General features: G+C 42.9%; 1 long non-coding RNA gene across 3 annotated transcripts in view; it reads right to left on the bottom strand.

The window, feature by feature from the left end:
* Nucleotides 1–1,063: 1,063 nt before the first annotated feature.
* Nucleotides 1,064–15,011, bottom strand: part of LOC121821292 (uncharacterized) — a 133,535-nt gene continuing 119,587 nt past the window's right edge. Inside the window, exons 6-7 of one of the 3 annotated variants that reach the window (XR_006062019.2) lie at nucleotides 5,240–5,465; nucleotides 1,064–4,040 (exon numbers count right to left, since the gene is read on the bottom strand). This is a non-coding gene — a long non-coding RNA (uncharacterized LOC121821292). The other 2 variants (XR_006062020.2, XR_013043325.1) reach the window with 2 other exon arrangements.

A 15,011-nucleotide genomic window follows, 5' to 3' on the forward strand; every position in this document is an offset into this window, starting at 1 on the left:
TTGTTGGGAATGTGTTTTAAAGGTGGGGGAGGGAGTTGGGACCCCAGCCCCTCCCCCTTTCTGATACCCCAGCCGTCAGGTTAGCAGCTTAGGTGCTTTCCCACGGGGTGTGCTGCTACCTCTCCACAGGAGCCAACCACCCACCCTTAGACCTGAACCCTCCCAACACATGAGCCAAACTGTGCCCTCTTTCCTCATAAGTTGAGTATCGCGGGTATGTGTTACAGACACAAAAAGCTAACTAACACAAAACCCAAGTGGCTTAGAGGAAGAGCAGATGTGGAGAGTGAGAGGGAAGAGAGTGTTAGGCAGGGAATATTTCTAGGTTCACGTGAGACACCGGGCAGATGGGAGACGGGACGACGACTGGATAGAAAGGTGAGTCAGAAGAGGAGGCTCTCGAGTACCTGGGCTTGGTCTCTATGCCGAAGTCTGATCACTTCCCGATTATAAACTCACACAGTAACCCTTTTAGCTCTGAGCTTCTCTCATCATCTTCATAATGACATGTGACACTTACTTGCCCCATAGAATGGAGGGAATGTGGACAAGGCGGTCACTATGAATGTCTCGTGTACACTAAAGTTCCATGTAGACACACACCAAGCTCCTAACTAACACAGACAGCATTGCGCAACGGTGCGAAAAAAGGAAATAAGAAATGTGAAATAAGAAATGTGTGCATGCCGGGGCGGTGGTGGCGCACGCCTTTAATCCCAGCACTCGGGAGGCAGAGCCAGGCGGATCTCTGTGAGTTCGAGGCCAGCCTGGGCTACCAAGTGAGTTCCAGGAAAAGGCGCAAAGCTACACAGAGAAACCCTGTCTCAAAAAAAAAACCAAAAAAAAAAAAAAAAAAAAAGAAATGTGTGCACTAAGCCTCAATGTTTCTACATGTTCTCACTGGCAAACCATCATTGAAGGAGAGCTGGGGAGCTGGTGGTATATGAATAAAAGTAAAATGATTTGTATTTTCTAATGTTTGTTAAGCTTAACTCTTCTTTAAAAAGATAAATTCATGACTCATGGGGCATAAATGTGTCAAAAATTTTATTTAGTCCATTGACAAGGAAACCATGAAGATAAAATTAACACTAGTAATAGCCAGTTGGTGGGGAATACAAACAAATGTGTGTATATAAAGGGTTAACTCAGCAGTAATCTTTGAATTATTCAGTCTCCACATACAGCAAGCATAACACTCAGGAGATGACCTCTGCTAACATTATGTTTGTCTGTCTGATGGACTAGACCACGGAGCATTAGTTTGATCTCTGGGGCATGGAGAACGAGTAGCTAATGTCAAGGAAACACTGTGTACCCACATAGCTGACTTGTAGCTGGACACGCTGAGCTCCAATGCTCAGGTGTGTGCCAGGCTTCACCGCTCCAGGAGGAAGGCTGTTCATGCAAGCACTTTGGGAGAGGATTGCTGATCCCTCCAATGAGATGTCCAGCCTGACATCATCTCAAGGTGGTTTAGGGGACCCCCGACACAACAGGCATACTGAAATGAATCACCATCTACTGAGCAAACAGAAGAGGACACTTTTACAGGGTGCATGGGAATGATCTGTGTGTTCACTGAACAAAATCATTTGTATTAGTATCACCTTTCTTCAATTTGCAGTTATCCAATAGACAACAGCATGGACCCCATCGAGTTATAACTCCAAGGGTACACTGGGAAAGACAGTGTTCAGCTGAAAGGACACTTCCAATATTCCTCCTCATTTCAAATTCTTTCATAATTATCTCCAGCATATTCACCAAATTATTACTCCCTAAGGAAGACTCTGATCCAAGCCAAGCAATGAAGACTCTTCAGAGGCTTAAGTTAAGTGGCCGGTACTCATTTCTTAATGGTGAGCCTCATTTGAATTTTTCTAATAGTTAATTCTTTATGATCCTCCAGTTTTGGAACCATCAATTCCTTATCAGTTAAACAAAAATCTGCTTGCTGCCTAGTTTTCTTGAAAAAGATTCATGATTCTGGGTGTGCTAGTTAGGTTTTTGTCAACTTGATACAAAGTCAGAGTTATTTGAAAAAGGAATTTCAACTGAGAGTATGCCTCCATTGAATTGCCTGTAGGCCACTCTATGGGGAGTTTCTTAGTTAATGATTGATGTGGGCGGGCCCTCAGCGGGCCCAGCTTCCTAAGGGCAGTGCCTCTCCTGGACAGGTGGTCCTGGGTGATACCAAAGCAAGCTGAGCAAGCCATGGGGAGCAAGCCAGTAAGCAGCACCCCTCCATGACAATGGGCTCCAAGCTATACGATGAAATAAGCCTTTCCTCCCAAGTTGCTTTGGGTCATGATGTTTAGCACAGCAATAAAAACCTGAAGAAACCAAGTTACTTGAAAGAATAAGCTTCCAAAAGAGTCATATAAGTAGGTATGTGTGAGTTGGGTGTGTGTGTATATATATGTGTGTGTATCTGGTATAGTATGTGTGTGGTATAGAATGTGGTGTGTTTGTGTGGTGTGGTGTGTGTGTGGTGTGGGATGTGGTGTACTATGTGTGTGAAGTGTGTGTGTGGTGTATGTGATGTGGTGTGTGTCTGGTGTGTGTGTGTGTGTGTTGTATGGAGGGTGAAGTATGTCTGTGTGTGCTGTGTGTGTGAGAGAGAGATGTGGGGTGTGTGTGTGTGTGTGTGTGTGTGTGTGTGTGTGTATTCTTTTCCAAGACCGAAGAGACCTAGAGACTAAAGAGACTTGATGCTTTATATTTGCTACCAAATCAGAATGCTATTTTGACATATTTAAAAGGAATAAACTAGAGAAAAGTCCCCACCAGTGGGGGGGAGGGAGGCTTCCAACAGGGAATCTGCAAACTGAGGATCATAGAACAAGGACAGTATTGGAGGGCAGCTGCCCAGCGCACCAGTGAACTTTAAAATCCACACCTGTAATCCTAGCACTTAGGAGGCTGAAGCAGGAGGATTACTATGAACTAAGGCCAATCCAGCTACAGAGGGAGACCATCTCAATAAGAAGCAAACAAAAACAAAAGCATTGCAAGGTGATGGCCCTTCTCTGTCTAAAGAACTGTGAGACTCTCCGTAACTGCGTGCAGTACAAATACAGACGTGGTCATTCAATGTACAGACTTCTTCCGGGCGGCATTCTGTGCCATTCCTTAACTTGAATCCTCTGTTCCAGGCACCAGCACTTCCCAAGCTGGAATTCCCTGTGGAGCTTTGCAGGATTGCCCATGCTTCTGCAGGATTGATCAAAGAGTTCGGAGTGGAGGGAGTGTGAAGGGGTAGGGGGCAATTCCAGGATCGGTGCCTACTAATAGCTCTCCAGGTAATTGCACTGTTTTGTATAGGCTAACGTTCCCTGGGTAACAAACAGTTCTGAATTCTTCAGTTTGGAGCTTCAAGAAAATGTTGTGTACAGACTCTTCTCTCTATAGTAAACAATGGCAGAGTGTAACTTAACGTAGATTCCTTTTATCATGTGTAGGGTTTTCCAATTATGTTGAAGGCTTTTTTGCCTAGGGTTAGATGTGACAGAACATAGATTGATTTCTCAGTTACAAACAAATTCCTTTGCAAGCAAGTCACATTCTTTGTGTCTCCGTTCCCACACAGATTTCCAGGGTGAAGAGGACAGTGGTGCCCTGAGCAACTCTGTTTACTTTAGTCTCTATCAGCAAGGCCAGAGTTATCAGGTGTCTGTTCAATGTAGGTTTAGGAAAATGACGCTATTCCCTTGCCAATCGCTGGCTAAGCAACTGACAGGAGAAACGGATACTAAGCCACATTTTTTTTAATATTTATTTATTTATTTATTTATTTTTGGTTTTTTGAGACAGGGTTTCTCTGTGTAGCTTTGCACCTTTCCTGGAACTCACTTGGTAGCCCAGGCTGGCCTTGAATTCACAGAGATCCATCCGCCTGGCTCTGCCTCCCGAGTGCTGGGATTAAAGGCATGCGCCACCACCGCCCAGCCTAAGCCACAGCTTTTAAAATAGTGTCCACGAACATTTTCTTCCTTCAGAGACAGAAAGGTCTAAGGCCGCACTCAAGACCGAGACACCTAGACAGAAGACAAAGGAACAAGAGAAAAGCTAAACAAATCCAATCAATCCAAATCTGTATGTGACAAAGGAGCTTTCAGAAGTAAAGAACCATAGACCCAAAGGGTCCATTTGTAAAGCTTAGATTCCATGAAAAGCGGACTAACAGCTAAGTAGGAACACAGCAGGACAAAGGGGCTGATGTAATGTGTAAAATAAAGGGGACGTCCACAAGGCCTGTCTGGATTCTTCACAGCCTTTCTGACAGCTACTTCCTCCAGGAGATAGGGTTGGAAGGAGGGTTGTGGTCAGACAGGTAGGTCTGGGCCTGGGCATGGCTCCGTGGGTAACAGTGTTTGCAGCCAAGCTGAGGACCTGAGTCCCATCCCTGGGACCCGCGTTGGAAGACTCCTCAAAGTTGGCTTCTGGCTTCCACATGGAAGAAAGGGAAGGTAGGGAGGCAGGGAGGGGAATAATTTGACTGTTAATTTGGACTTTCACTGTAGAAATTTTTTGTGAGTCTAAATGCTTCTCTAGTTGTTCAGTTACTCACCCGTTCGCGCCAGTGCCTTCCGCCCCACCCCTTCAAGTACCTTTCATATGTAGGCATTTCTCTTCCTTTCTCCCCTCTTCCTTCCTTTATTACCCTCTACTTTTTGTTCTTCGGTTGTTGGGAACTGCACCTAAGGCCCAGGAACGCCAGGCAAGCCCTGTGTCTTTGAACTTTATCTTCTGCTCCCTTTGAAACTCTTCATTTTGAGGAAGGGTCTCAGGAAGTTGTTCAAGCTGGCCTTGAACTTGCTCTGCCATCCAGGCTGTCCTTGAACTCTCGACCCTCCTGCCTTAGCCTCTTGAGTAGCTGGGCTTACAGGGACACAACACCAGGCCCCGTTATGTGGGGTTTTCCATAAAATGTTTCACTGAGCAGATGTCTTGAGTGTGAAGAAACACAAGGTATATTGTGAGTAAACCAATTAACTATTTCATTTTGATTCAAGGTCAAGCTTTTGCTGTCTGTTTCTTCCTGTAAATCAATTTTATTAAATCAATTTTAGAGTCTTCTCTTAGCCCCACGAATTGCAAAAATCGTGTTTGTTAGGCTCTCTTTAGGGTGAGAATTTTAGACACACTGGCACTTTGTCATCACAGGAAGTCCTCAGGGGGGTGTCCTCTTAGCTTGTTTTTTTACCTTTGGGGTCAGGCAATAACTCCCACTCACTTTTCTTAAGTCACTGGAAGGAAGATTTTCTAAGCTGTATTCTGTGTTTCCCAGTCTTCACTGGCAGAGCAAAGTCAGCTGGCTTCTGGCTTTTTCCACAGTATTCTCATCCTTGAACAAAAGTCCTAGCTGCAGATTCCTACTTCCACATATTTTCCATTTATTCCTCCCGAGCCTATGTCTGAATGTCATTCCAGGGCCTCTCCTTGGCTTCAAATGTCTGTTCCTTTAAAAAAAAAAAAAAAAAAAAAAAACTATCTCAAAACTCATATTTAGGGGCTGGAGAGGTGGTTCAGCAGCCAAGAGCACTGGCTGTTCTTGCAGAGGACCCAGGTTTGATTCTCAGTATCCACATGGTGGTTCATAACCATCTGTAACTCCAGTCCCAAGGGATATGACACCCTTTTCTGGCCTTCTTGGGTGCCAGGCAAGCCTACGGTGCTCAGACATACATGCAGACAAAACATCCATCCATACAAAATAAAATAAAGATAAAACTTAAAAATAGTATTTACATCAAAAGTTGACCATGCTCCCTTCTATGATCTATTCCTTAATTCTCTCTCCATAAATAGGCAGAACTTTTTTTTCATTATTATTATAGTCTGAAGACAAGTCGAATTATCTGAAAAATTTGAATCCAGTGCTGATTTTCAGATTTGTGCCCATGGGAGGGAAGAGGATACTAGAAACTTTTAATGAAAATAGAGAAAATAAAATAGACCCAAAACCTTATACAGATGAGGGTGGTATCCTTTTGAGAATGATTACTATCAGCTTTGGCAAGAAAAACAAAGCACTGCTTACTATACAATGTTAAGAGGAGCAAGTAGAATAAAGTAGACCCACAGAACAGTTTCAACTTAAGAGCTCTTCGAAGGAGTGGTTTTTGAACTTTATCTCCACCAACAAACAGGTGAGGAGAGAGACAAACACAAGAGGCAAGCTCCACTCTGCTATCTGCTGCCTGCCGAGCAAGAGAAGCCAGGCTCGGTGGAGGCGAGCATCCCCCTCCACGCCTAAGGCCGGTGTGCTACCCGTGTACAGAAAGATGGGCCGGAAGCTACTGAGATCACGTCTGGATGATGCCACGAGGCTCATATCAACAAGGAACAGAGGCTAGGATTCATGTAACCCAGTGAATAGTTAAAAGCAGGCAGGGTTACATCAACTAAATCAATAGTTATTAGCCAATTATTAAACCAAGTCATATATATGTGTGTATATATATATATGTATAAAGACATATATACATATTTATATATTCATTATTTACCTCTAAAAATTAATACCCCCCCCTTTTTTTTTTTTTTGGTTTTTTGAGACAGGGTTTCTCTGTGTAGCTTTGCGCCTTTCCTGGGACTCACTTGGTAGCCCAGGCTGGCCTCGAACTCACAGAGATCCACCTGGCTCTGCCTCCCGAGTGCTGGGATCAAAGGCGTGCGCCACCACCGCCCTGCAAATTAATACCACTTTTAGAGATCCAGGAAAGCCCCTTCAAGTGCTCAGAACATTGTGGAACCCAGCTCTGGGTGTCTCAGCTTCTTCAGTTCCTCGTGGTCCCGAATGTGATGTGACAAACTTCCCTCTCTTTATTCAGTATTCACAGAGAGATGGAATCTAGGACCAAGCATTTCAAGTCTCTCTCTCCTCTCTCCTCTCCCTCTCACTAACATTGTTTTTAAATGGCAAAACTCTAAAGAACATAATTTAGAAGACTGTGTTGTTTTATCATCACCAGAAAATGGACTTTCTAAGCTAAATTCTTCCTTGAGTCGTGTTTGACAACAAAAACTCTGAGCATTTTATAGTTGTAGCCAACAATAATAGCACTTATTCTTATTTGGAATAAAAGCAGAGAGACCACGTTTTCTACGTCCTTCTTGGAGTTTCTGGTTCTGATCGTGAGAAGAAACACTAAGGGCGTCAGTAGTTTTTGACCTTCATGTCTGATGGTCTCTTGCCAGTCGCCTGCACTCTGAAGTAAGAAGTGAGCACCGTGAAGCGGCGCTCAGAGCTTTGTCTATGAGTCACTCGTAATAGCCAAGCCCTGATTTCCTTCCGTGTCAAAGTCTTCCCTACCAGAATTTCACTAAATGGCAGCATGTGTGAAAATTATCACAGTGGTTTTAAAAATAGTAGCTGCCTTTATGGGTGTTTTTCTGATCAGTTAGACTTCCGCTTTGGGTGAGAAAACCATATCCCTCTACACTTTGGTTTTCTAAATCTGTTGTGTAGCTCATCCGACTTCACTTAGTCCTTAGGTGTATCTCTATGTCATCAGTAGCTATAATTAACGCCCCCCCCACACACACACCCTTTATAGAGAAAGTAGCATATACCCAGAGAAGCCAGGTAGCTTCCAAAGAGTGAACAGCGGGCTGGGCAGCATCAGTGAGATCCTAGAGCTCACGCCCAGGATTTTTACTGCAGAATTTCTTAAACCTTTCCTACTTGAGACCCCTTTGTGCAGGAGAAATTTTTACACAGCCTCGGGTATATAGGTATAGAAAACAGGTGTGCAGCCAGATGGTGGTGACACGTATCTTTAATCCCAGTGCTCGGGAGTTAGAGCCAGGTGGATGTCTGTGAGTTCGAGGCCAGCCTGGTCTACAGAGTGAGATCCAGGACAGCCACCAAAACTACATAGAGAAACCTTGTCTAAAAGAAAGAAAGAAAAGAAAACAGGTATGCAAATCAAGCATTCAATGATAAGAAATTTATTTGAAAATAATACTTTGGCATACCTGTAGTCCCACTACTTATTAAAGATGAAAGCATATCTGTAAACTAATGAGATGTGGTGGTGCATGACTTTAATCCCAGCACTCGGGAGGCAGAGGCAAGAGGATCTCCAGGAGTTCCAGGACAGCCTAGTAGTCTACATAGTGAATTCCAGGACAGCCAGGGCTATGTAGAGAGACCTTGTCTCAAAAAAAAAATAATAATTTTGGCTGAATATTTGATGGTGTGGAATATAGAACGTCTTCAACACTTTCCAGAGTTGATGGATATTTTAATTTTATAAGCATCGATGTTGAGAACAGTGCATTGTATAGAAACACAGTAAAAAGTCCAGAAGTATGTCTATAGCCATTTTAGAAAATGTTGGAAATTCTATCTTAATCCCAAGACAAGATCCATTTAATGATTATATGACTCTAGTCAGTGTCTCACGGAGAAAACTTTAAAATTAAGTATGCTGACAATACAGTTCTAAGATGTATTAATTTATTACATGCTGTGAAATGATGGTAGAGAATATCAAAAGTCTTTGTTTTCTATAATTAGATCATCCCATCTCCACAGGAGCAGAAAATGTTGTATGCACGGTGACGATGCTACAACCCATCACCTTGCGATAGTCTACAACCTGAACCAAAGCGTTTCAAGCCCCATCGATCAGCACTGCATTGTGTGGAGGCAACACAAGACAGAGCAAGAGTGTTGTTCGAATTTCTAATGGTCTTATAATAAAAACACTCAGAGCCAGATATTGGGGTGAAAGCTGAAAGATCAGGGAAGCAGAGCGAGCCACAGCCAGCCTCACCTTGCCAGCTCCTCAGCCAATCCTGTTTCCCTGAATCCTCAGACTGAAAGCCTTTGCTTCCTCACCCAAAAGGGTCTCAGCTGAGCTGAACTTTTTCTAATCTCCTCAAACCTTATACACACCTTTCTCCACCCAGCCATGTCATTTCCTGGGATTAAAGGCATGTGTCCTTCCCAGTACTGGGATTAAAGGTGTGTACTACCACTGCCTGGCTGTTTCCAGTGTGGCCTTGAACTCACAGAGCTCCAGATGGATGTCTGCCTCCCAAGTGATAGGATTAAGAGTGTGTGCCACCACTGCCTGACCTCTATGCCTAATCTAGTGGCTGGCTCTGTCCTCTGATCCTCAGGCAAGTTTATTAGGATACACAACGTATCACCACACAAGAGTGTCAGAATCAAGGCTTCGGTGAAGCCGTGAGACGCAACAGGGGTAAGTGCTCTCAGAAACACCTAGAATTCATGATGCATTTTATTTTGAGTTAATTTTCAGGCGTACATTCAGAAACCTTTAAGGTTTGTTGCCAGACTTTTCATGACCTCCACATGTTGACTCATGACCCACCTGAGTTTAAGGTTCGTTCCTGGTCAGCGGGTAAAGGTATCTGCTGCCAGGGCTGAAAAACAGAGTTCCATCCCCAGCACCCACATAGTGGAAAAAGAAAAAAGACTCCCACAAGATGCCCTCTGACCTCCACATGCATGCCATGATACATGCACTTATACATATACATACACACACACACACAAAAAAAAAAAAGTCTCCAAGATGTATGTTCTAATGCTGCCGCAGATACAATGAAGGGAAAGGGGGTTGACTACTGAAATGTCTGATCTTGCTCAAGCTGGTTTTAGTGAGAACCCTCCAAGCATGACTAGTTTTATCTTGCTCTTCACATATCCTGAGGGAGAGACAGGCCTTCAGTTACTAAGAAGTCTCCCAATTTCTAGAGAAAAGCTGCCTGATAATAAGACATGGTCCAAATGCATAAATCCTATATGAACCCACTCTTAGGATTTGGTTGGTTCGTTAGCATTTATGAAATGTTTGGGATCTCATGAGTAAACTCCCAAGTGGTACCTGAATCTGTGTTCCTCTCTTTGAAGGCTCAGCTGTAACAGAAGGAAGTTCAGTGTGCGTCACTCGCACGGAGTGGGTTTTCTCTACTTCCACAGCTTTCTCTGGCTACTCCCCCCTGACCACCACCCAAGAGGACCACATTCCAACGCTATCACATCTTCCCACAAGCCCCGCCTTCTCCAATATACCACTCAGACACGCTCTCTAACACTCACTGAAACAACTCTCTTTCAAGACGGATTCCTTTCCTACCCTGGCCTCCGTGGCAGCCTACAGTCCTCTTTACTATACTTTTCCCTTCCGTGTAGGCTTGTGCGTTAAAATTCTCCACCAAACTGAGGACTCTTTGAAGGGAAAATTAATATATCATTCAGCTCCAGAGCTCTTCTTAGTGTTTGATCTATGAAATATACTGGGCTTAAAAGCTGCATGGCATGCTAAAAAGAACTCACGTTACTCTTTAGACATCTAAGAGGGGAAAAAAAGCCTTACATCTTGAGTTTAAGACCAGCCTTGGCTCAGAGACCTGACGCCCTCTCACTCCCCCCTCCCAACACACACATTTTGCAAATTTCCATATATCTATCCAGAAGGGTCTATATGATTGGCAAATACTGATATAAAAGTAGGTTCATAATCAAGAAAGAAGGATAGTAACACACACTGACAGGGAATGAAATAGCAAGGGATCAATTGTTTATAAGTCATATTGCAAAAAAAAAATCAATATTTTTCCATAAAACTTTTCATTAAATGAGAAATAGTTATACAAATCAAACTGTGTAATATATCTAACATTTGTCTTTTGATCATTCACATACAGTGTTTGGTAAACCAAAGCAACTGAGTCTTGAACAACTGTCAAAGACAATGCTGCTAGATTTTAGAATATAATATTTGACAATATCCTGAAGCCTTGAGGACAGTGTAAGTCACCAGGAAGGCAGTGCTCACATATGACCCTCTTAGGTGACATCACAAAGAAGATGCATCCTCTAGTTGCCCGGTCTCTAGAAGCCTAGAATTAATTCTTTTACTCATTTCCAAATGCAATGCATAGGTAACACCTTTGCCTTTGAAAAATTTAAGCTTATTAATTTTTTCCTCTGATAAAACATATCAGTGTAATCCATCTCAAAATTTAAAGTACATGCACTCTTATCCTTGAAAACATGTCTTCGTCTCCATTCTTTTCTCTTTCTTTCTTTCTTCCTTTCTTTCTTCCTTCCTTCCTTCCTTCCTTCCTTCCTTCCTTCCTTCCTTCCTTCCTTTCTTTCTTTCTTTCTTTCTTTCTTTCTTTCTTTCTTTCTTTCTTTCTTTTGTTGTTGTTTTATTTCGTTTTGTTTTGTTTTTCGAGACAGGGTTCCTCTGTGTAGCTTTGTGACTTTCCTGGATCTTGCTCTGACTAGGCTGGCCTCAAACTCACAGAGATCCACCTGCCTCTGCCTCCCAAGTACTGGGATTAAAGCCATGCACCATCACTGCCCGGCTTACATTATTTTCTTAATGTTTATTTTTGAATCATTTGTAACTTAGGCAGTTACCCTTATAGTCTCTTGAAATTTTAAATTTTGTTGTTGTTGGTTTTGTTTTTGCTGTTGCTGTTGTTTTTTCAAGAGAGGTTTTTCTCTGTGTAGCCCTGACTGTCCTGGAACTCAATCTTGTAGACCAGGCTGGCCTCGAACTCTGGGATCCACCTGCCTCTCCCTCTCGAGTGTTGGGGTTAAAGGTGTGTGCCACCACTGCCCAGCTGAAAGCTTAGTTTTAAAAGCTTTGTCAGCATATTCTATCTGGAAAATAATAGTATGTGAACATCTGTCTAGGTCAGTTGCGTTCTGGAAAGGACTGTGATTTCAAGGCAGCTTCCCTGGTAAAGTTCCAGTAACCACCATGAAATGTGAGGTAGTAGAAGAGGTCAAGAGACAGTTTAGAAAATATTCGGGGAGAAGAATCAGAGGTTATCACACACTTGAAAGGAATAATCCTCAAGATTCAAACCCTCCATAATTCTTTTTGTCCATGCACTCCCTTATGAAAACTGTCTGGTTTAAGCAGAAGCCAGCCCATAAAGCTCATGAATAACTCAGATTCTTACACTGGAAAGCAGCCAGTTACCCAGGGACCAAATTCCTGTTTACTTGGAGGGAATGTGGGAGAGCAACTGCCTGCCAGTAGCTGTGAGGGCGGTGAAAACAGCCAGGGGCTATCACAAGGAGGAAATCACGGGGCATGTTCATTTATGAACTTCAAGGACAGAGATTAATTAAACACTGGGCAAGGAAACTTCAGAGGGTGGCTTTGAACTCAGAGTCTAAGCTGAGAACTCTTTGAGAGTAAACTATTTGCGTGAAGAGTGGCACACCGCTGTCTCTTAGCTCTTTTTAATAATCAGTACCATTCCATTGATTCCCTACTTAGGAAATGCAAATATATTTCATTGTGATTGCCTAGTCTGCTATAACTGATAAAGGGAAATTCAAAGTGAAAAGAGAAAGAATTTGGGGTCCACTGCTGAGAATCACAGACAGAGTCAGGGTGACTGGCTCTGCCTTATTGGTTGTGGATTACCCTAGTGCCGTATCTCAGGGGCTCGAGGTCTGCTCTAAAGCTATTTGTCCACATTTAGAACTTGAGGAATTTCCACCAAAGAGGAAAATAAGACCCTCAAACCGACCATCCAGCCTGTATCACAGATGGCGAGAGCAGAGATGAGCCTGCTCTTTAAGAGGTATACACCTTCGCAAATGGTATAGATCATATTTCATCATGTACCCATATGAAAGGCTTAGGAATAAGTAAAGAAAACACTTTTTAAGACACGGGATTAACATTAATTCATGAATGGCATTCACTGTAGCTCTAAATGACAACTCCGTCACCAATATCTTCTAAGTTATGACAAGAACAGCCATACACTGGCACAGGAGGCTGTCACTGTGATATCCTTAAGTCCTATGTCACCAGTTTTATAGCTGGGTGGTGTCTTAGGGTTTCAATTGCTGTTATAAAAAAAAAAAAAAAAAAAAAAAAACAACCATGCCCAGCCAGGTGTGGTGGCACATGCCTTTAATTCCCACACTCAGGAGGCAGAGGTAAGAAGACCTCTGTGAGTTCCAGGCCAGCCTGGTCTACAAAGTGAGTCCAGGACAGCCAGAGCTGTTACACTAAGAAAGCTTGTCTCAAAAAACAAAAACAAAAACAAACAAAAAAAGAAAAAGAAAAACACCCACCAGGACCCAAAGCAACTCAGGGAGAGAAGCGTGTATTTCAGCTTATATTTCCACATCACAGTTGAATACTGCTTACTGGCTTGATCCTCGTGGTTTGCTCAGGATGCTTATAGCACCCAGGACCACCACCCCAGAGTGGCATTGCCCACAGTAGGCTAGGCCCTCCACATCAAACATCAACTGAGGAAATACCACACGGGCTTGTCCACAGGCCAAGCTGGAGAGGACCTTTTTTTTTTTTGAGTTGACATTCCCCTTTCCCAAATGGCTCTAGCTTATGCCAAGTTAATATAAAACTAGCCAGGCACAAGTGGAGTTTATAAGGAAGCCATCGCTGAAATGATTTTCCTTCCTCTTGCTAACATTTTATATCAAGGGTGCAACACATTGGAAAGTTGAAATGTGTGTTCCATATGCCCCATCTTGGAAGACTCTGAGGAAGTTTGCAATGTTTTCTTAGGGAACATGAGAAAGAGCCTGCCAGGTCCAGAACCCAGACACTTTATCCATTAGTACTTGAAATGGAGTCAAATGGAATGCACACAGTGGTGCTGGGAGGTCTGGGCGACTGCAGAAGTTAAATGCATCAATACACTAATGGAAGGCAAGCACTCAACCAACTGCAGAACTGAAGCCTTGAAAAGAGGCAATCAGATGCCATTTCTTTCCTTTTTTTGAAATAATAAAGGCTAATTAAACAACTATTTAAGTCTATATATAGTCTGAGTAAAATGTGCATTATCCTTCAGATTTTCTCAATGTTTGCTTTTCTTTCTTTTTTTGCATAATTTCCCCCACACACACACACACACAAAGGAGGATACTTTCAACATGTCTCCAGATTACAACCAGGAAGAAAAATTAGTTTTAGTGAGTTTCCTAAGGAGGAAGCAACAATATGGTGAATTGTGCTTGGGACCCTGTATTTATTTCTCTTGTTCTCTACCTTCCTGGTAACAGTGACCTCAAAGAATACTGTAGAACATGGTTACCCCTGTCATGACACTTCATGACACTTCAGACAGCCTAATTTTCCTTTGGAGCCTTTGTGAATGTCATTCAGAATTCATTCACCTTGACTCTTGATGTTGTTAAGCCATTTGTTTGTGTTTCTAGCTTGTGGTGGCCCTTGAAACAGGAGTTTCATGGCCCATGAGAGAGACAGAGACAGAGACAGACAGAGACAGACAGAGACAGACAGAGGGGGGAGGGGAAGGGAGATCTCTTACAGCTACCTCTTATAGATAGAGCAAAGAGATAAATAGGGAGAGAAAAAGAAAGATCCAGAGCATGATGTAATGGCCTGGGGAGCCAGACTTGAATCTGACCTTGAAACAAGAGACTTCTGGTGACTGAGGAATAGTTCATATTTGCGGGGAGGGGGTCATTGGAAAACAGTGACTGGTATGTACTAGGACCACAATAAATGTGTTGTTTGGGGGAAAAAATGGATGTGTGGATGAATGGATGTGTGGATGATGGGTGAGTGCTGGTCATGAGGGACCAGGAGGAACCCAAAGGAAACAACTCTCCTAAATCATCGTTTTGACAGGAATGGAGTACATTTCCCTACTAGGTTCCCACCACTGGATTCCTTGCAAAGCTCTTAGTGGATGAACTGATTGTGGATGTCAGCTCTTTGAGTTCCTTTTGAAATGTGCTTACAGTTCTGCAGGAATTCTTTGCTTTCATTAAAGATTGAAGGATAAATATTTTAGCTGGAGATGTAACAAAATATAAATTTAGTGTAAAGTGATAGAAAGTATTGTGAGAAATACATCAATTTACCTACAGAACATAGCTATATAAAGAAATGAGCAAGAAACCAACACAGATAAACCAGGGAGAATCGAAGCACAATGGGGCATTGTACTTAAGAAACTTCTACTGCCGGATGGTGGCGGCACACATC

This window comes from Peromyscus maniculatus, chromosome 11, assembly GCF_049852395.1.
Source record: "Peromyscus maniculatus bairdii isolate BWxNUB_F1_BW_parent chromosome 11, HU_Pman_BW_mat_3.1, whole genome shotgun sequence".
Lineage (NCBI taxonomy): Eukaryota > Metazoa > Chordata > Mammalia > Rodentia > Cricetidae > Peromyscus > Peromyscus maniculatus.